This window comes from Giraffa tippelskirchi, chromosome 12 (genome assembly GCF_054371585.1).
Source record: "Giraffa tippelskirchi isolate mGirTip1 chromosome 12, T2T-mGirTip1v1.2.pri, whole genome shotgun sequence".
NCBI classification, from domain to species: Eukaryota; Metazoa; Chordata; class Mammalia; order Artiodactyla; family Giraffidae; genus Giraffa; species Giraffa tippelskirchi.
Window position 1 is genome coordinate 142,004,973 of NC_137286.1, and position 21,370 is coordinate 142,026,342.

General features: G+C 41.5%; 1 protein-coding gene and 2 long non-coding RNA genes across 3 annotated transcripts in view; 1 reads left to right on the forward strand and 2 right to left on the reverse strand.

Annotated features, from left to right (window-relative positions):
• Positions 1-21,370, reverse strand: part of FGF14 (fibroblast growth factor 14) — a 619,177-nt gene that overhangs the window by 576,441 nt on the left and 21,366 nt on the right. The gene's annotated exons all lie outside the window — the stretch shown is intronic.
• LOC145530559 (uncharacterized) lies at positions 4,752-10,208 on the reverse strand. The gene is made up of 3 exons (XR_014071895.1): positions 9,940-10,208; positions 8,690-9,901; positions 4,752-5,876 (listed from the first exon to the last, which is right to left on the reverse strand). It is a non-coding gene; the product is annotated as an uncharacterized LOC145530559 (long non-coding RNA).
• Positions 9,066-12,809, forward strand: LOC145530558 (uncharacterized). The gene is made up of 4 exons (XR_014071894.1): positions 9,066-9,382; positions 10,979-11,373; positions 12,300-12,391; positions 12,547-12,809. It is a non-coding gene; the product is annotated as an uncharacterized LOC145530558 (long non-coding RNA).

The window sequence follows — 21,370 nt, forward strand, 5'->3', positions numbered from 1 at the left end:
TGGTGCATCATATTCTTGATTTCAAATTTATGAACCACATGTGGATACAATTACAAGAAGACATTATTGGGAAATCGCCTAGTTTTGAAAACTAACCTAGAAAATAATTAAACTACTTGCCCCAAAATGTATACTACTTGCACTTCTCTGGGGCAAATAAGCCCAAGCATTTCAGCCTAGATGGAAATATCTTGATTAAAAATGTTGAACGTCATGAATGAGACGGTACAGGTTAAAAAGGAACAAAGGAGCTTTTCCTCATCCTTTAAAATTAGGTACATAATTTTAAGACAAAATGGTATTCCTCACAGTGCTAGTTATTTAATGAACTTAAAACCTCAAGAGGTAATACAAGATGAAAATAAGAGTTCTCACTTCATGTTTATGTAAGTCATAGGTAGTATCTCCACGGTAAGTTGAGAATAATTGCAGGTAAGAGGGCAATCATCTTTGGAAGTCAATGTCAAGGAGGAAACTGACCACTCCCCTAGCTAATCATTCACACCTGTCTCCAGTTTCCTTAGGTGGACTTTGCTCTCCTTTGAAACGCTATTCTTCATGTTCTCATGTCTTAGCCAAGCCAGTCCCCACTGTACATTCCCTTTACATGTTGCAAAATACCCCCCTACACAATTGCATCAGCAGCAGACACATTCATTCTGATGGTGCACAGAGCCTATCTGTTTAATAAGTGATGCAGAAACCAGGCCATGAACACCAGGAGGTAGGGGCTCCGCGCCTAGGGCATAAACTACAAAGCAAAGAAGATAGCAGATTGCTGCTTCCTTTGAAGGTAACTCTAAAATATCTCCTAGTCAAATGATACCACTTTCTGATTCATAGAATTTATAATGGAAACGAGGGAGGGTGGGTTAAGACCTCCACATCAAAATTCTGGAACAAGTAATATCTCAGTGTCTTAACAATACATTTAAGGAGTAAACTGTAAAATAGTGCAGTATTAACTGATATGCTCTTTTCAGGGCACCTCATTTCAAGACAGTCAAATCAGAGCAGTCTCACAGCAAAATGTAAACATCCTCATCAGTAGCACTTCAAATGCCCAGCTGTCATCCTGTAATTATCTGTGGCCCCAGAGAAGCATTAACTGAAACAGGAGAGAATTTTTTAAATTTCTTAAGTAACAGTCCAATCCAGGGCTGATACAGCAGTATCATGGCGTCAGGAACCCGGGCTCCACCAGGCTTGTCTCTTGAATTCATATCCTCCTCTCCACTCTCAAGGCCGCCATCTTAGTTCAGGACACCATCTTCTCTTCCTTAGACTATCGTCATGGCCTTCCTTCTAGTGTCATTGCTTCTGGCAGCTTCCTCATTACTCCCATAAACCAATGTGATTTGAGTGTTCTCAAGAAGATTCTAAATTCATTACCATGGGAGTCAAGGCCCTTCAAATTATGGCCTGGGTTTACCATTCCATCTGCTTTTCCAGCCAATCCCTCGCACTCTGTTGCCATTTCCCAAACACTTCACAAAATCTTTCTGATTTTTGCTGGAATGGAACTTCCCTTCTCACCTCTACTCTGTCCTTTCTCAGCCTCATCACTCTTCAAGGCCCACGTTGGATGTGATCTCATTTGCTAAGTGCTATCTCCTCTCTGGGCTCTTCTGCCCACCCAAATGAACTCAATAAATATTTAATGAGCGTAAAGTAAGGTAAAGGACCGGAGATAGTGACATAAATAAGAGTGCTTCTGCCCAAAGTGGTTAAATATTTAGCAGATGAAATGGAAACTTTACTCATTAGAATAAAACATTATCAACAGGACAATGGCAATATGATCAGAGTGCTATGGGGGCACTTAATCTTGCCTCCAGACAAAATCAAAGGTTCTACATCTATGTACAATACTACTTTCTTAATTTAGTACTTGTATGTTCAATAAATATGCTTGTATCTTTCTTCCCTGCCAAAGTATGAGTTTGTGGGGAAGGAGGCCCAGGGCAGGCCACTCCAAGATGTGCTTCAATAGAATATTGATTATTTTGAATTAAGGTTACTTAAGAAACAGCCAACTCAACAGGTACACTTTGACCCTCCTCTTTGTCTCTCTGAAAGCAGGAAATAAATCTCCCATGGGAAGGGACTACTCCCTGTACCTGAAGGTAGAAGGAAAGAGAGTTCCAGGCCTGAGAAGCCTATATAAATGAAACTTGTTACTTCTTTATTAATTTACTACCCAAACTTTGCCTAAACTGCTTATTAATTAAGCACCCAAACCTAAGTTTCTTTGTCCTGTCAATTCTTCTCAAATTTACTGTTTGTCTAAAAAACATAAAAATTGCTTGCATTAGCTTCTTTTCGGTCCTATTTCTGAGAGACTCCATGCTAACCAGTTAAACTTCTTTCTTTTCCTCTGTTAATCTGTCTTACATTCATTTCAGGAATAAGAACTCAAGAGGAATGGATGGGGAGATTTCCCCCTCCCCAACACTACCCATACCACTATTTCATTTACTGCCAAAACAAATAAGGATTTCATTTTGACACTTATTTGTGAAGTCTATACAAATACAGGAAAAAGAATTCAAGCTTTAAATAACTATATTGCAGCATAAAAATTTAAAAACCTGATTAAAATAATACTGTTATCTTTAGTCATATTATGAAGAATAAAAAAGACATGCTAACTAAATCCAAGTGGAAAAGATTACTTTTCTGAGGTACTGAAAAGGAAAAAGATTTACCTTCCATAGGAAAAAATTAATTATCAATAGCAAGCCTATTAAGAAAACTAAACCATTTAGGCATAAGCTTTTGATTCTACTAAAGAGTGAGTTATCACGTGAAATACAATAAAAATTGGTTAAGAGATGTATACACATGAAAGAAAAATATTGAAATACCAGTGATAGTAATACGTAATTCTGCACCAAACATTTCTAATCATTTGTAAAATTAATGCACTCCAAAACTCAAATTAAATAGTTAATTCAACTTAACACTTAGATCAGTTGATTGTGATCTTCAGGTATTGTGGTTGCTAACTTATTTATAAAGAAAACACACTCTTATTAATCTATTTGAAAAAAAGCCCAGTCATTTAGGATGGCACTAATTTCCTCATTTTTAAAAAAAAAGAAAGTGAATCAGGGAGAGGTTTCGCAGTTTCTGCTTTTCACATGGTAGATCAGCTGGGAAATCAGAAATAGGACTCCAGCCTATTCAGTGAGATAATAAATGTTCAAAGAGCTTTGTAAACTGTAAAGAACTATAAAAATGTACGTTCCGTACAAGCTGGATTAGAACACTCTGTGCTCACAGAGACTTCAAGTAAATTCTGTGACAAAAGACCCCTTTTCCCATGGCATGAGACTGCCATAAAGATGAATGTTTATTGTTATTCCGAAAGGAAAAACAAAAGGTATTTCCTAGAACTGAAGTAAATAAATAACGTTTTATTTTTTAAATATGATGTCTCAATCAACTGTTTTATGACAGCTATGGGGAGCCCTTTGTCTTATTGCCGGTTTGAGTAGCTTGAATGAGTTTCTGTCTATCCATCCCTGCCAATCTATAGCCAAGATTCTTTACCCTCATATTTAACATTAAACAGGGAGACATTTGAATTTTTCATACGATCTTGTCTGGAAGAAAAGTCTTAACTGTGATTTAACTGCACTTGAAAAAATCTTAGCCCCAAAACACACTTTCAACTTTCTGGTCTCTACCTGAGAGAGAGGATGAGCCAAGCTATTGGAGATCATTTGGATACCCTGGTTCATGGCAGTGGGTCTGAAGGTAATTGTTATTGCTACCTTTTTACTAGAGAGAAGATGCTGTGAGTGCCACAGGACTTTGCTCTAAGCTTTTTAAACTAGTTGCCAACAGCACAAATGTGCGCATCCATACTGATATGCCAACATTGATCTCCTCAGTAAACACTCAAAGGATCAAGAACTGTTGTGTAGCAAAACGCTTCGGGGGCCACGCTTGAGGTTGTCAGCCATCAGCGATGCTTTACTCTGACATGACTTTCATGTTGATTTGTTCCGACAGTTTCCAAGTTTTTATAAAAGCCAAAACCTCATGGCCGACACAGTTCAACTTGAGAAGGTTGCTAGCATGGCCACAGTAACTCCTGCCAAAGTATTCATCTGCAGGCTACGTCCGTCCACGCAGTCTCAGACTCCAGCCTCACCACTTTAATTCTTCCCTGTTTCCTGCTTAAGAATGTTTCCTGTTTACTACTGTTGGGGACGGGGGAGAAGAAGTGTAGCAATTTGGAGAACTTCTCCATAGACATTTTCATATAGAGCTGCTTCCACTTAAGTCTAACAAGTATTCCACTCACAGAGTATAAACAGACCTATTGGAGGTCAGATTATAAAATGGCAGAGAACGGCTCTTGATAACAAAATTTAAGTTTGTTTTCACCAAAAGGCACCCACCGCCCTCACTGGAACTGTCCACAGCACCCCGCTGACGGTGGTCAGAAACCATAGTCTCCCAGTTCCTCTGGGAGAGTCCAATTCCTCTGCAGTTGGTCATCAGCCCACCGCAGAGTGAAGAGTCTCTGTCTGTGGGAGGAAGGCCAGAAGGGACCAGAAACCCCGCACATATACAGGTGAGCTCTAACCCCTTCCCAGAGTCATGAAATCTATGAGACCTAAGCTCTTGAGTCCAACCTGTTTCCCCAACTGGGATCCAGAGCCAGCTCCTTCCCAGGTAAAAAATTTCCTTTAAAAATTCGCTGAATTCCACAGTCTTGCTCTTTTTTTCTCTCTCTCTTTTTAATTGGAAGATAAATGCTTTACAGCATTGTGTTGGCTTCTGCCATACATCAACATGAATCAGCCATAGGTATACATACGTCCCTTCCCTCTTGAACCTCCCTCCCATCCCTCTGGGTTGTCCCAGAACACCGGGCTGAGCTCCCTGTGTCATATAGCAAATTCCCACCGGCTGTCTGCTTTACACATGGTGATGTATATGTTTCCATGCTACTCTCTCCATTCGCCCCACCCTCTCCTTCCCCCGCTGTGTCCACAAGTCTGTTCTCCATATCTGCGCTTCTATTCCTGCCCTGCAAATAGATTCCTCAATACCATCTTTCTAGATTTGAAGTTAGTATATAGTATTCACCGTTTTTCTCTTTCTGACTTACTCCATTCTGTATAACAGGCTCCAGGTTCATCCCAAAATCAGGATTCTTCTCACCATGAGGCACCTCCCTTCTGGGAGGGGGCTTTTCCACAATCCAGTTACTAGGTAGGGCCACCCCTACTACTTCATCATCCTTTCAGTCACATGGGCCAGACAGTAACCAAGCAGAAACCAAGTTCTTAAGTTCTTTTGAGACATGACCCCTTTGAGAATCTCCAAGTCCCCTGGTGAGGAAATTTAGACTACACTCAAGCACACATTTTAGCACCTTACGGATCCCCAGAGAACCATCCAAGGACTGGACTGAAGAATCTCTGGGAATGGAAAGTTTTAACTAGATCTGAAGAAAGAACCCCAGATTCAACTTTCAGTTTTGTTCCTTATTGACTATAAGACTTTAAGCAAGTCAGTTAAAATTCTTCAAGCCTCTATTTTCTCATTCACAAGATAGTAATTCCTGCCATCGCCACATCTCTGGGTTCTATCAATAAAAATTGCTCTGTATATCAAAATTTTGTAATTATACATCCCTATGAAGTTAAAGTATGTCTTTTAATTAGAAACTTTGGAGTCATCTTTCAGTCCTTGTTTTTGTCCCTCATCTACTCACCTTGGTCAGGTCCTCATGCCTGAACCCCAATCTCTGCTTCCCAGTTGTTATACATATGCATTGTTACATATTAATAAGTAAACATAAATATACATATATAACTGGAGAAAGAAATGGCAACCCATTCCAGTATTCTTGCCTGGAGAATCCCATGGAGAGAGGAGCCTACTGGGCTACAGTCCATGGGGTCACAAAGAGTCAGACACAACTGATCGACTAAACAGACACACACATACATATATAATGTCTATATCTACATTTCTGTATGTAAACACACAAAATTTTATGTGTGAATGAAATATATATTCACTTATCTCTCTGCCTTTGCTCTGTTGCTATGTCACAGTCATGTTTCCAAAAAGAATGTATTATTTGATCTAAATGATGTTCTTGCTAATCATCTCTGCACTGGCACAAAGTTAGCCAAGACAGAGAATTTAGAGCATAGAGAGAAAGAGAAAGAGAGAATTTGCTGATGGGGAGGTGGGGAGAAATGGGCACGAATAGGCAATGAACAAGCTTTCATTGAGAAAGTTTCTTCTCATTCAACAGAACAAAGATTTTGAAACAGATATTAGAAAGATATGATGCAGAAGTATAGCATCCTGTTGGCTTTCAAGTCTTCAGAGACTCTGGCAAGAGCTGACTCATCTGAACCTTCCCTCTCCTGGAACCCTAGGAAACGCCAGGATCCCAGTTGACAGGCCCATTTCTGAAAGACTGTACAAGTTTTAAGGGTAAAATATGAGTGATTAAAAAACACAAAGGTACTAGATATTAATCCATGTCATACTGGTGTTCTGGATTATCATATTTCTGAAAATAATTGGATTTATAAATATCACATGCTCCCCGATTAAGAGTCTAAGTATCAACAACATACCATCACATGAAAGTGGCGACTCATGGCATTTGGGACGTGATGGAATCTGTGATCCACGTGTGGATTTGGTGAGCATTCTGGCTCATGGGCGGTGCCAGTCACACAAGCCTCACACATGTGCCCTCCACTGCAGGATTCTGCCTTTTATAAACTCTGTCCACATTCTGCCCGAGCAGTACAGCACCGACCAAAACACTGAAAACACCCCTCCCTGCCAAGAAGCCAGCAGTTACTTCTATATTCTGTCTCCTTCCCTACAATAAACTCTTCATAAAAAATGTCCAAGCTTGTTCTTTCTCCAAACTTCACAATGTGATTTAAAACATAAAATAATCTCAAACAGGTAATATCTTAAAGAGGAAAAACACACATTTGTTGGAAAATAGGTTGCAAAAATTCTCTTCTGCACAAGCACAGTATATCATTTCTTAGTACAGACCTTTACACCAAATTTGCTTAGAACTTCTAGATGTGACTACAATTTCCTTACACACTATTGTGTGACAATCACTGTGAAAAGTACCACTTTACACTTCAGTTAGTTTTAAAACTCACTGTCATAAGCAGGAAGAATTCTAGAGTTGAAGGAAAAACACCAAGTAAGGAAGTAATCCAATAGCATTAGATGGCCTCAAAAGGAAAGAAAAAACTCACCCAGAAAAATATAGAATTCCCATGTATTGCTATCTTCTACTGCTGCATAACAAATCACCCCACAACCTATCAACTTGAAACAGCAGCAAACATTTACCATCTCACACTGTTTCTGTGGGACAAGAATTATCTGGGAGCATCTTAAGACATACAGTGCATGACAGAATTGGTAACACTTTAAGAGATTATCAGTCCTGACAATAATGCCCGACTCTTTGCAACCCCATGGACTGTAGCCTACCAGGCTCCTCCATCCATGAGATTTTCCAGGCAAGAATATTGCAGTGGGTTGCCATTTCCTTCTCCAGGGGATCTTCCCTACTCAGGGATCGAACCCGGGTCTCCCACATTGTAGGCAGAAGCTTTACCGTCTGAGCCACCAGTTCAGTTCAGTCGCTCAGTCATGTCCGACTCTTTGCAACCCCATGAATTGCAGCATGCCAGGCCTCTCTGTCCATCACCAACTCCCGGAGTCTACCCAAACCCATGTTCATCGAGTCGGTGATGCCATCCAACCATCTCATCCTCTGTCGTCCCCTTCTCCTCCTGCCCCCAATCCTACCCAGCATTAGGGTCTTTTCCAATGAGTCAACTCCCTGCATGAGGTGGCCAAAGTATTGGAGTTTCAGCTTCAACATCAGTCCTTCCAATGAACACCCAGGATTGATCTCTTTTAGGATGGATTGATTGGATCTCCTTGCAGTCCAAGGGACTCTCAAGAGTCTTCTCCAACACCACAGTTCAAAAGCATCAATTCTGCGGCGCTCAGCTTTCTTCACCGTCCAACTCTCACATCCATACATGACCACTGGAAAAACCATAGCCTTGACTAGACGGACTTTTGTTGGCAAAGTAATGTCTCTGCTTTTAAATATGCTGTCTAGGTTGGCCATAACCTTCCTTCCAAGGAGTAAGCGTCTTTTAATTTCATGGCTGCAATCACCATCAGCAGTGATTTTGGAGCCCAAAAAAATAAAGTCTGACACTGTTTCCACTGTTTCCCCATCTATTTCCCATGAAGTGATGGGACCAGATGCCATGATCTTAGTTTTCTGAACCAGGGAAGCTGACAATAATGCAATGACTGCATTTCAGAGTTGCTCTACAGAAGTCACTATTTCCTTACATGGAAAGAAAATACAATTCACCTGCTCTTTAATGTTGATATTAAAGGCCCACAGATGCCATCTTTCAGAGCCTTTGTCCCAACAAGAGAACTATGTAAGAAGTAACTTGGCCTGCCTCATCTCTAGACTCAGTAACATAAAAAGCTAAGGTATAATTGGATCCTCTGGACCTAAATGAATAGGCATGTGTGCATGCTAAGTCACTTCAGTCGTGTCCCACTCTTTGTGATCCCGTGGACTGTAGCCCGCCAGGCTCCTCTGTCCATGGGATTCTCCAGGCAAGAATACTGGAGTGGGTGGCCATGCCCTCCTCCAGGGGATCTTCCCACCCAGGGATCAAACCTGCATCTCCTGCAACTGCTGCATCGCAGGCGCATTCTTCACCACTGAGCCACCAAGGAAGACCCCTAAATGAATAGGAGGAAGAGTCAATAACGAGAAGGCTTTTCTTTAATAAGAGAATCCAGCCATCACCACAGTCATCACACCGTTTCAGAGGATTTGTCCCCAAGAGAGTTCATCAGGATGTACCGTGAGCTCCCAGTCAACAGACTAGTCAACTCATCGGTCACCTCGCTGATGGAACGACCACGCGTGTCTCTGTGACCTAAGTCCTGGGACCACTGACCCATGTGTCACACATCCGGTCACGAGGCCCGACCCCGGAGCGCTGGTGTCAGTGGACTGTGGTCTTTCAGCCACATGGAGGCTCCGGCCACCTCGGTCTTCTTCTGTCACTCTCCTTCCCTGAAAGGCCCCCGCGGTGGCCACCACAGCGCCGCAGCACGCCCGGCGGCCAGCCCTCCCGTCGGCGGAAGCCAGGCCGGAAACCGTCCAGGAGCGCCCTGCTTTCTTCCGTCGTCAGAGGTACCGGGCCTGAGACGCACTGACGGGGATGCACGTGCCAGTGTCTCACGGGAACCGCCGCCTGGCAGGTTAGCTCTGCTCCTCGGTGCGTTCCCCTGGCTGCAGAATCGATGGGTGAGTGGTGCCGAGTCATGGTGATACAGGATCTTGCCGCAGACCTTACCAAATGGGATATCATAAGGTCACGCTCTCTCCCGCCTCCGTGGGAGTCGGAGGTGGTCTTTACCTGTTCGAGGTTAAGCGTTGCCACCTTACAGTCTGGGTGTTTGAGAACCTCGCTCAGGACCTCCTCAACTGGTGTGTGTGCCCGAATGCACTCACGTGAACCTACACTTACAATCCAATAGCATTAGATGGCCTCAAAAGGGGGGAAAAAATCAGCCAGGAAAATAAAAAATTCCCATGTAATAATATTTAAATAGTGCATTGACTATTTTGTGTATAAAGTAATACACTTCTTGGAACATGAAAGCCTTTCTATTAGCATCACTGCTTGTTGTTTCTTGGTCTCAGGATTTATGACTAAAGCTTTGAGCTACAGATCTACCACCGTGAATTCCAAGTTCAGGATTTGGTCTGTCTCAAACTGCCCTAGCAGAATTCTTCAACTGCAAAATGGGAAGAACAATTCCACTGACACACCCAAAATTAAAAGGATTATAGACAATTACATTTTAAAGGAAATGGTAACAATCAGAAGAGAGAACACTATTAAATACAAAGATTAATTTTAATGAGATACCTGGATTATTTTATTTAACCAAAGGTGGTGAAGAGTGAATTTTCCACTATACATCCAGGATTATTCTTATAATACCCCATAGATTTATCAAAATAATAAAGTATACATATACAAATATTCCAGATCTTATAATTTTGTGTTTCTTACTCAAATGTAGTTAAGTATTTATTGAGTACGGTTTGATGCACTGTGGGTACCAAACAGAAGTGTTAGAAGCGGGTCCCTGCCTCTAATGACCTTTAGGCCTTGGGGAAATATCACACACACACGACTTAACCCTTTCTTTTATGCTCAAAATTCTTCCCTCATACAAAAAGCAAAACCAGCCAGAAAACTTGTTCAAATCTCTTGACTCCTGCTATAATTACTTTATTCCTATGTCATCCAGTTATCGTCGATAAACTTGCAACAACAACTGGCCACCTGGATTTCTATATTCCAGGTACATTCCTAAAACACAATTAGGTATCACTGACTCAAAACTTTATAAAATCAAAACTCATAACTGGATATAAAACACTCATGGACCTATCTTCAGTTCAGTTCAGTTGTTCAGTTGTGTCTGACTCTGCAACCCCATGGACTGCAGCTCTTGCCTGTCCTTAAATCTGATCACCAGCTCCACAGGGTTCACTGTGTCCAGAGCACTCCCCACACCACGTCTTCTTACAAAGCATTCTGCCAGGTGATCCACAGGCTGGTGCTTTGGAGGGTTTTCTCTTTTCTTTCTCTCCTTAAAATGGCCTTAACTCTCCTCTTCAACAAACTTTTATTCATCCTTGAAAACCCCAGTTTCAATGCAAATTACTTAACTATTTTAAGTTAATAGCCCCTAAAACCCTGGGGCTATGGTGAGACTTTATATGCATTATTACTATCAGTCCTCACCACATCCCTATAAGATATGTGTCATTATCTCTACTTTACAGAGATATGAAACTGAGAAACAATTATAATTTTTGCCCTAGGATGCTTTTGAATTGTGGTGTTGGAGAAGACTCTTGAGAGTCCCTTGGACTGCAAGGAGATCAAACCAATCCTAAAGGAAAGCAACCCTGAACATTCATTGGAAGGACTGATGCTGAAGCTGAAGCTTCAATACTTTGACCACCTGATGCAAAGACCTGACTTGGAAAAGACCTTGATGCTGGGGAAGATTGAAGGCAAAAGGAGAAGAGGGTGACAGAGGATGAGAGGTTGGATGGTATTGCCAACTCAATGAATATGAGTTGGAACAAACTCCAGGAGAGAGTGAAGGACAGGGAAGTCTGACTTGCTGCCTTCCATGGCAAAGAGTCAGACACGACTTAGCGATGCAACAAGAATAACAATGAGGAGACGTGGAGACAATACTCAAATCCAGGTTTGTCTGACTCCAGAGCTACATGAGTACTTAGTAATGATGTTAAATACTAACTTTTAGTACCTAGATTCTTTTAAAGGTTCAAAGGGAATGCAAAAGTGCTCAAGTGAGTTGACATACAGATAAGCAGTCTCAGGATAGATAAGTTCCTAAGCACGAATGCAGGTGTGTAGGTATCTGTGTGTGGTCTCATACAGATTTCTCTAAAAATTCTCCTCTAAAATCAAAGAGCCGTACAAAAGCTCCCCTTCCGGTATACCTCAAGTTTCCTAGATGGTACGTTGCAGTCCTAAGAAACCAGCACATTTCCAAAAGGGTCTACCTAACGGGTATGGGCAGGTGAATACAAAAGCAATCTGACTGTTCTCTGTTTTCCCAGGTACAAGAAAGTGAAATGATCCTAATATTCTAAGAGCAGACTGTTCATCTGAGTCACACCAAGTAACTTGATTACTGCTAAAGTAGAATTTGAAAATGAGTAAAGTGGTTCTTATGATCAGCCTTTTGGAAGTCATTCAAAAGTGCAGCAGTACTACTTCAAAGAAGATAATTCGAATTTAAATGTCACTCTCTCTTCAGTGTTGTTTATCAACAACTGAGCATTAAATTGGGATGCTTGATTTATGTTATGTAATTTAACTAGTATATAATTTAAACATTCATAATTAAGTCACTGTTGGAATAAATGGAATAAATACAAGATTAAGTTGGACAGTGAAGTGCTCATCACCAGAGGAGTTTGGTCAGATGGGAAAGATACTTGATACTGAGTTTCTAGAACAGTTGTTCTGAACCTGGAATGCATATTGCAACCACCTAAGGAGTTTTCTTCAAGATGGAGGCCCAGGTCCCACCCACAGAGATGCTTATAAAGCTGGAGTGAGATGAAGCATGAACACGGGTTTGTTTGTTTGTTTTTAACACAGGGCTTTTGAAGCTCAAGTCATTCAAATTGATGGCCAAGATGGACACCACTGCCACAGAAGGAACTCAAGCACTGGATGGAAGGTTGGAACAGGTGCCATTTCAGGACCCTTCCAACCCTGAGAGTCCAACTGTTTTTTCTAATTGGAGGATAATTACAATATTGTGTTGGTTTCTGTCATGAATCAGCCATAGGTATACATAGGTTCCCTCCCTCTTGAACCTCCCTCCCTCCTCCCACCCCTCTAGGTTGTCACAGAGCACTGGGTTTGAGCTCCCTGCGTCATACAGCAAATTCTCACTGGCTATCTATTTTACACATGGTAATGTATATGTCTCAAATGCTACTCTCTCAAATCATCCCACCCTCTCCTTCCCACACTGTGTCCAAAAGTCTGTTCTTTATGTCTCTGGTAAGTCTGATTGTTGATATGATCCATGCTACAACATGGTACTAGATTAGACCTGAAATTTCTCTGGATGTGTGAATTCAGAATAAATTGTTGCAGTGATATTGTTTCCTAGGTGTAACTTCCAAGTACAAAGAGGCCGCTACTATTACTTACACCTCCTTCTTGTAGTATCCTATCTTCTGCAGATCACCAATTGAAGAGATATTAAAAGTGAGTAATTCAATCAATTCAATCATGAAATATCTACTGAGGATCGACTATCTATAAAACACTCCTCTGGATACTGAACATTCACTAACAAGTTATTGGTCTCACTGGAGTCTCAGATCTCACTGGAACTGACAATTTAACAGGCATGAATGGCTGCGATACAAAACTAAGGTGATAAGTTTGAAGTTTAAGTGCACGATAGTTCAATTAAGAGAGTACGCCCAGTTGCGAAGAAAAGATTGATGCAGGCAGAAGTATGTTATCTTATTTTCTTAAGCTATGGTGCAAAATGCATACCTTATATGCTTTATTGAAGGGGAATATATATCAAAGGAAAATGTAAAAGTTGTAGGTCAACCTTTAGGTATATCAACATGCACATATACCTCCCTAAACATCTATCAGAAGAAATTCTATTAAGCAAAACCTTCTAGAGATTTCTTTTTTTTAACCAAGGGCTAAAGTGAGATTTTCTAGAGTGACACAGATACATTGTTGGTTTATGCAGTTTAACCAAATTCCCAATAACTTGAAACAACTGCCTAAAAACAGCCACCTTGCTAGTGAACCATGCTGATCCCACAGTATGAAGAATACTTGAGGGCTTCACTGGGGGTTCAGTGTAAAGAATCCACCTGCCAATGCAGGAGACACAGGTTTAATCCCTGATCTGGGAAGACCCCACATGCCGGGGAGCAACGAAGCCCATGCCCAGCTATTGAACCTGTGCTCTAGAACCCAGGAGCCTCAACTACTGCGCCTACGTGCTGCAGCTACTGAAGCCTGAGCACGCTAGAGCCCGTGCTCTGCGACAAGAGAAGCCACTACAGTGGGAAGCCCGTGCGCCGCAACTAGAGAAAGCCCAGCACAGCCAAAAAGAAATAAATAAATAAAATTATATTTTAAAAAAGAAAGAATACTTGAGGGACTTCCCTGGTGGTCCAGTGGCTAAGACTCTGTGCACCCAATGCAGGGGGCCCAGGTTCAATCCCTGATCAGGGAACTAGATGCCACAGCCAAGAGCTGGTGCAGCCAAATAAATAAATGAAATAAACATTCAAGGGAAAAAAAAAAGAATACTTGAGATGTGAGAGAACATCAGCTAGCCGACATTTGCTGAATTCTATTTCGGAAAACTAAACTTCCACAAACAAGAATTCAGAGAGGCAGAGCTGGAGTCAAAGGAAGACGTGGACTAAATCTCTCATGTGCGTGGATTAGTCGCTCTGGCGTGTCCAACTCTACGCGACCCCATGGACTATAGCCCACCAGGCTCCTCTGTGCATGGGATTCTGCAGGCAAGAATACTGGAGTGGGCTGCCATTCCTTTCTCCAGGGGATCTTCCTGACCCAAGGATGGAAACTGGGTCTCCTGCATTGCAGGTGAACTCTCTCCATCTGAGCCACCAGGGAAGCCCTATCTATCATAATAATGATAGATAATGTTATATTACCTATCATAATATTATAATAATAATATCATAATATTATAATAATCATAATATCGTCTCTGGCTGACTACACCTAACAGAACTGGAACTGCAGAGAATGCTAGGAAAGGTCACTTGCTCTGATAAAAAGTAACACCCCCGCTGCCACAGTCACACCCCAAAAACGAAATCCACGTTCATGTGTGGTCTTGTTAATCTTCACCACTAGACGCAGGATCGTGCTAGAGGCAGGTGCCTTGCAGTCACCAGGAAGAAGCTGCATTCCATGTCCCTGATTCAGCCCTGGGTACCAGTCACCACTGTGCTAGAATCTGAGCCCTCAGACAGTGCGATCCAGATAATAAAATGCTTTAGCTGAAGGGATAAGACTTCAGAGTAAACTAATGACTAGAAACTCAGCTCTTTGGCACAAATTATAATTCTTTCATGATAACGATATGGAGACGTAGTAAAGTTTAATCTATTGTTTTTAAAAAATAAGCGTATCATATAAAATCTACCTTCTAAATAAAATAAAGACCCAACCTTCGGATGATAAGACTATTTACATGGGAAGCTATATTTGGAAGCATGAACCACAGTTTCTGTTTTAAGACTGTGTCCTCCAGATTTCAGAAACTCACTCACTCACCTGAATTCCTTTCCAGACAAGAGAACCACTTCTTAGTTTAAGAAAACCCAACCTCAACTAAGCACATAAAGTGTCAATAAAAGTCCTCTGCCTCCTTCTTTATATAATTTTTCAATCCCGCTTCTTAAAAAAGATCAACAGATTAAAAACTGTATACATAAAACAGAACATCATAACCAAAACAACAGTGTGTCCTAATGTATCTTCCTTCTTTATTGAGTTCAAACCTGACTGAGAGGAAAAAAGAAACCTATTAATTCAGAAGCTGTAGATTCTAGAGTCCATTTATTACATTGATTTTCAGATTCTAAGGAGTAAGTCAGCTAATTCTGCTTTCAATAAAGATGCCTGGCTGGCTTATTATTTTATTAAGCATTGGAGTCTGTGAGGACCCTGTCCTAGGCTATCTCCTCCTTCCATGCCTTCTCTATTCTGAACTTCATTCATTCTTAAGTTTTCAGTTACCAGCCACATACTGATGGTACCAGCATGTCTTTCTGTACCCTAGGCCTGTCTTCTGGGGAGTAGATATGAGTAACTACAGTCTACAGAGCTCTGAAAGATATACGTTCCTCCTGCACAGCCTCTTCCAGAAAGAATTTCCACTACCACATAATTCTAAATAAAGTACATATCAAATGACACATCAAGTAACTTTTAGTGAAACCTCATTGCTTCTGGTGTCATATTAAGTATACAATAGGAAATCAATTTAATGATTGGCTGATTGACATTTTGAATCAGGTCAGCTTCACTTGGGCTTCCCTGATGGCTCAGTGGTAAAGAATTTGCTCCAATTCAGGAACTGCAGGCAATGTAGGTTCATTCCCTGGGGTCAGGAAGATCCCCTGGAGGAGGGCATGGCAATCCACTCCAGTATTCTTGCCTGGAGAATCCCGTGGACAGAGGAGCCTGGTGGGCTGCAGTCTATGGGGCTGCAAAGAGTCAGACACCACTGAAGCCGCTGACCACGAACACGAACATCTTGCTATGTTGTGCTTAGTCGCTCAGTCTGTCCAACTCTTTGCGACCCCATAGATGGCAGCCCACCAGGCTCCTCTGTCCACAGGATTCTCCAGGCAAGAATACTGGAGTGGGTTGCCATTGCCTTCTCCAGTGCATGAAAGGGAAAAGTGAAAGTGAAGTCGCTCTGTCGTGTCCGACTCTTAGCGACCCCACGGACTGTAGCCTACCAGGCTCCTCCGTCCATGGGATTTTCCAGGCAAGAGTACTGGAGTGGGATGCCATTGCCTTCTCCGGGGTCACTTGCTAGGTTCCCTAAACTATATTTTCCTAGCACATGGAAATTATGTGTTGTCCAGTGTTACTGTCGAGAAATAGAAGAGTCAGTTATTCGGGGTCACTCCCACATATTGATAATAAGTAGCCACCACAAGTCCAGTGGTGCCTGGTGTTAGAAACGGCCCCAGTCACCTGGGTCCTGGAATGGGAAGTGTGCTCTTGGGGTCCAAGCTCCCTCCCAACAAATCAGGATTCTCATTTACAAGCCCAGCAGTTCCTACAAGGCTCTTGAAAGAGGCAAATTCAAGCTAGACTTTAAATATCAGGTTATTTTTTTTCCTGAAGAAAATTAATGATGGAGCCTGAAGTAGCCAGGTAGAAACAAAGAAATGGGCTACAGTTTTCATGGATCACACAAAATTGGCAGGATAAGCTATTTATAGTTTTCAGGGTGAAAGCAGCAAGGCCAGTAGCAAAACTAAGACTTAAATACACAGTGTGAGGGGGGAGATGGGGTTTGGAAAGGAATAGAAAGAAATAAAAGCCCAGGAGCAAAATAGAGTTCAAAGTTGCAAATGAGATTTTTAAATTCAAAGAAGTAAAAAAAAAAAAAAAAATAAGTTGGGCAATGAATCTCTCAGATAGCAGAACAATGATAGAAAAAGATCGCTTTAAAATGTGCTCTCTGCATTTAGGTGGTGGTTGTTTAGTTGCCACGTTGTGTCTGATACTGTGACCCTAAGGACTGCAGCACTCCAGGCTTCCCTGTCCTTCACCATCTCCCAGAGTTGCTCCAATTCATGTCTATTGAGTCCGTTATGCTATCTAACCATCTCACCCTCTACCACTCCCTTCTCCTTTTGCCTTCAATCTTTCCCAGCATCAGGGTCTTTTCCAGTGAGTCAGCTCTTTGCATCAGGAAGCCAAAGTATTGGAGCTTCAGTTTCAGCATCAGCCCTTCTAATGAATATTCAGAGTTGATTTCCTTTAAGATTGACTGTTTTATAACTTCATTTATAACTAAAGTAAAAATCCTCAGACAGAGAACAACCTATAAAGTTTACCTCAAAATCATGAGGTATTTATTATTAGATATTAGCAATTAAGGAAGATAATAATAAAGTAAAATATACCTATCAGAAAAGCTTATAAAATATTTTTAATATTCACTTTGGTAAATGTAGATGACTAACGCCCAACTCAATAAGATATACAGGAAAAGTAGATAATATTGTAATATTCTAGCAGGTATGTGTGACAATGTTCTTTAGCTTCAGAACAATATATGAACTTCAAAACTGTCTTTTTGCAGCCAGTCCCACTTTAAGCAAAACACAAAATGTTCCAGTCTCCTTCAGCCCCTGAAGGCTTGTGAGTAAAGAACTGGTTAGGCCCACGAAGTACAAACGGAGACTAAGGGAAAACATGGCTTCTCTTGGGGTTGGCCAAGAAGTTCCTTTAAGTTTTTCTGTAACATCTTATGGAAAAACCCAAACAAACCTTTTGGCCAAACCAATACCAGGCCTCTCAATCCATCTCCGTTCAACCTTTACTGGGGCATTTTAGTTAACACTATAGGATACATAAGTAAATTCTTAGGGTTTTGCTGGTGGCTCAGCAGTAAAGAATCCACCTGCCAATGCAGGAGACATAAGAGAGGCAGTTTGATCCCTGGGTCAGGAAGATCCCCTGGAGAAGGGAATGGCTACCCACTCCAGTATTCTTGCCTGGGGAATCCCATGGACAGAGAACCCTGGCAGGCTACAGTCCATGGGGTTGTAAAGAGTCAGACACGACTGAGCAACTAAACAACAATAAAAGTATTAACTATAGGTAAAGCTTTAAAATTATATTAATTGATAATAATTTTAGCATAGATCACCCACTGGAAAATTCTGAAAGAAAACTAAAATTGTTTCTGGAAAGGAAATGTGAAGGAAGGGACTGATAAATAAATGTCCATATGCCGGGTGTTTTCTCGGGTGCTTTGCTTACATGTTCTCCTTCAGTCACTGTAGACATACAAGGGAAGTATTCGCTCTCTACTACCAAAAGCAAACTACGCCCAGTAAACAGAAACAACTCTGAGCTAGAGAGAAATTACAGGTAGGATTCCAATCTTTAACTCCAACATTCACACAGTAAAAAAAATAAAATAACAGCAACCAAAACTGTTTTTTAGATATACAACTATTAACAGGAGTTGTCAAAGAAGACAATAAGGACACAGAGGCTCTGCGTGGCCTTTAGACAGGGGTCAAAGAACTGGCCATCCCAATCAATAGGGCTGGGGACATCTTGACCAGCACAAGCCAAAAGAAGATAAAACCATCTGGCTTAGGCTTGTACCAGGAGATCCTTCTATCATGTGGAGCAGGACATTAAACATGGAGAGTTTTCTATGCTTCCTACATAAATCAAATTTCAGATTTTTAAACGTTTCATTTTTTAACATGATAATAATATCATCTAAAACCTCTGTGAAAGTGGTTGTTTGTACTCAGAGCTCAATTCCCCAGTTTTGGATTGGAGATATCTAAAATTAAAAACATTGAGAAAAATATTATTTTCAAGTAAATCAAACCTATTCTGAATGCATTCATTCAGCAAAGCCACCAGGCAACAGGAAGTAAGTTTCTCACCAGACATAAGGAAATAGCCAAAACATAGCCTTATATTTGATTCATTTGTATGTATCACGTGTATACTGAGGGAATGTGGAGCTACATACACACACATATATATGCACACATACACATATGTACAAAATTCAACGGGTAAGCCTTTACTGTATGTTTCTGGACGTTAAATGTGCACACAGATTAAGGCAAAAGAATGCCAGCATGCTGTTAATAATTCCACCTTGTTCCCTTCCTTCAGCATTTTACTTGGCTGTGCTGGGTCTGAGTTGTGGTGTGCGGGATCTTTCATTGCAGCACACAGACTCTCTAGTTGCAGAGAACTGGCTCCCCAAGTTGCAGCGAGAGGGCTTACCTGCCCCTCAGCATGTGGGATCTTAGTTCCCTGACCAGGGATCGAACCCACATCCCCTGCATTACCAGGCAGATTCTGAACTACTAGACCACCAGGGAAGTCCCTCCACCTCGTTCTTTTTTTTTTTAATAAATTTATTTTTTAATTGAAGGATAATTGCTTTACAGACTTTTGTTGCTTTCTGTCAAACCGCAACATGAATCAGCCATAGGCATACATATATCCCTGGTGGGGAGGGAGATGGGAGGGAGGACCAAAAGGAAGGGGATATATGTACACCAGGTTCTTAAAGCTTGGAGGCCCAAGTAAACAAGTTACAAAAGGGAAGTAAAAATCACCTCATAACTGCACTCTTCCCTGACGATGTAATTACAAATAAAATATCTTTGATGTCATAAAACAAAAAAAAAATATCTTTTATTTTTAAGCAAATAAAAATGATGATCTTTCAAAGTTTTCAACCCAGGCCTTTTGGAGCTTCAGTCGTGTATCCTGAGACGCACCTGCCTGGTGCGTGTCCCACTAGTGACGCCTGCAAAACAGAGAATAGTGGCACTGCTCTGAATTTACTACTCTGGTTCAAGCCTTCTCTTAAGTCCCTGGTGCACAGCCAAGGGAAGGCTGCAATACTTAAGTATAAGGGAACTAAATATTTGGAAAGAACACAAAGAAATCAACACAGAATGTCATGGAACTGGACAGTCTAGCATACAGTTTAGCTGTTTTCAGCTTATAGTTCAGTACATGGATGGCTCCCTACTCAGCCTCCAACCTGCCAAAAGTACCTACTAACATCTAGCCACCTAATACTCAAACCCAGGAGAAGTTGGGAGAGCATGAAGTTTCTTTTCCTAGGTAGTTAATTCCCACCCTCCGGGTTCAGGTTCATGTCTGAACTTATCCACAGACGACTGGCCCTAAGACTGTCCGCCTGCTTTAGGAAAGCCTCTGCACATTTATAGTGACAGGGCTTTGAAAAGTGAAAGTGTTAGTAGCTCAGTCGTGTCTGACTCTTTGCGGCCCCATGAACTCTAGCCCTCCAGGATTCTCTGTCCATGGGATTCTCCAGGCAAGAATACTGGAGTGGGTTGCCATTTCCTCCTCCAGGGGATCTTCCCAACCCAAGGATTGAATCCAGGTCTCCTGCATTGCAGGCAGATTCTTTATCATCTTTACCCAACTGGAAAATAGGGTGATTTTTTTTAACAAAGCTTAATAAACCTTAATATATATTAAGGCATAACAGGAGGAGTTGTTCTCTTACAACTTCAGATGACATTCTTCTCACGGAATATTTAAGTTTTGCATGAGATATTTCTTGAAAAATCTGTATGCAGGTCAGGAAGCAACAGTTAGAACTGGACATGGAACAACAGGCTGGTTCCAAATAGGAAAAGGAGTATGTCAAGGGTGTCTATTGTCACCCTGCTTATTTAACTTATATGCAGAGTACATCATGAGAAACGCTGGGCTGGAAGAAGCACAAGCTGGAATCAAGATTGCCGGGAGAAATATCGATAACCTCAGATATGCAGATGACACCACCCTTATGGCAGAAAGTAAAGAAGAACTAAAGAGCCTCTTGATGAAAGTGAAAGAGGAGAGTGGAAAAGTTGGCTTAAAGCTCAACATTCAGAAAACTAAGATCATGGCATCCGGTCCCATCACTTCATGGCAAATAGATGGGGAAACAGTGGAAACAGTGGCTGACTTTATTTTTGGGGGCTCCAAAATCACTGCAGATGGTGACTGCAACCATGAAATTAAAAGACGCTTACTCCTTGGAAGGAAGGTTATGACCAACCTAGATAGCATATTAAAAAGCAGAGACATTAACTTTGCTAACAAAGTTCCGTCTAGTCAAGGCTATGGTTTTTCCAGTGGTCATGTATGGATGTGAAAGTTGGACTATAAAGCTGAGCGCCGAAGAATTGATGCTTTTGAACTGGGGTGCTAGAGAAGACTCTTGAGAGTCCCTTGGACTGCAAGGAGATACAACCAGTTCATCCTAAAGGAGATCAGTCCTGGGTGTTCATTGGAAGGACTGATGTTGAAGCTGAAACTCCAATACTTTGGCCACCTCATGCGAAGAGCTGACTCATTGGAAAAGACCCTGATGCTGGGAAAGATTG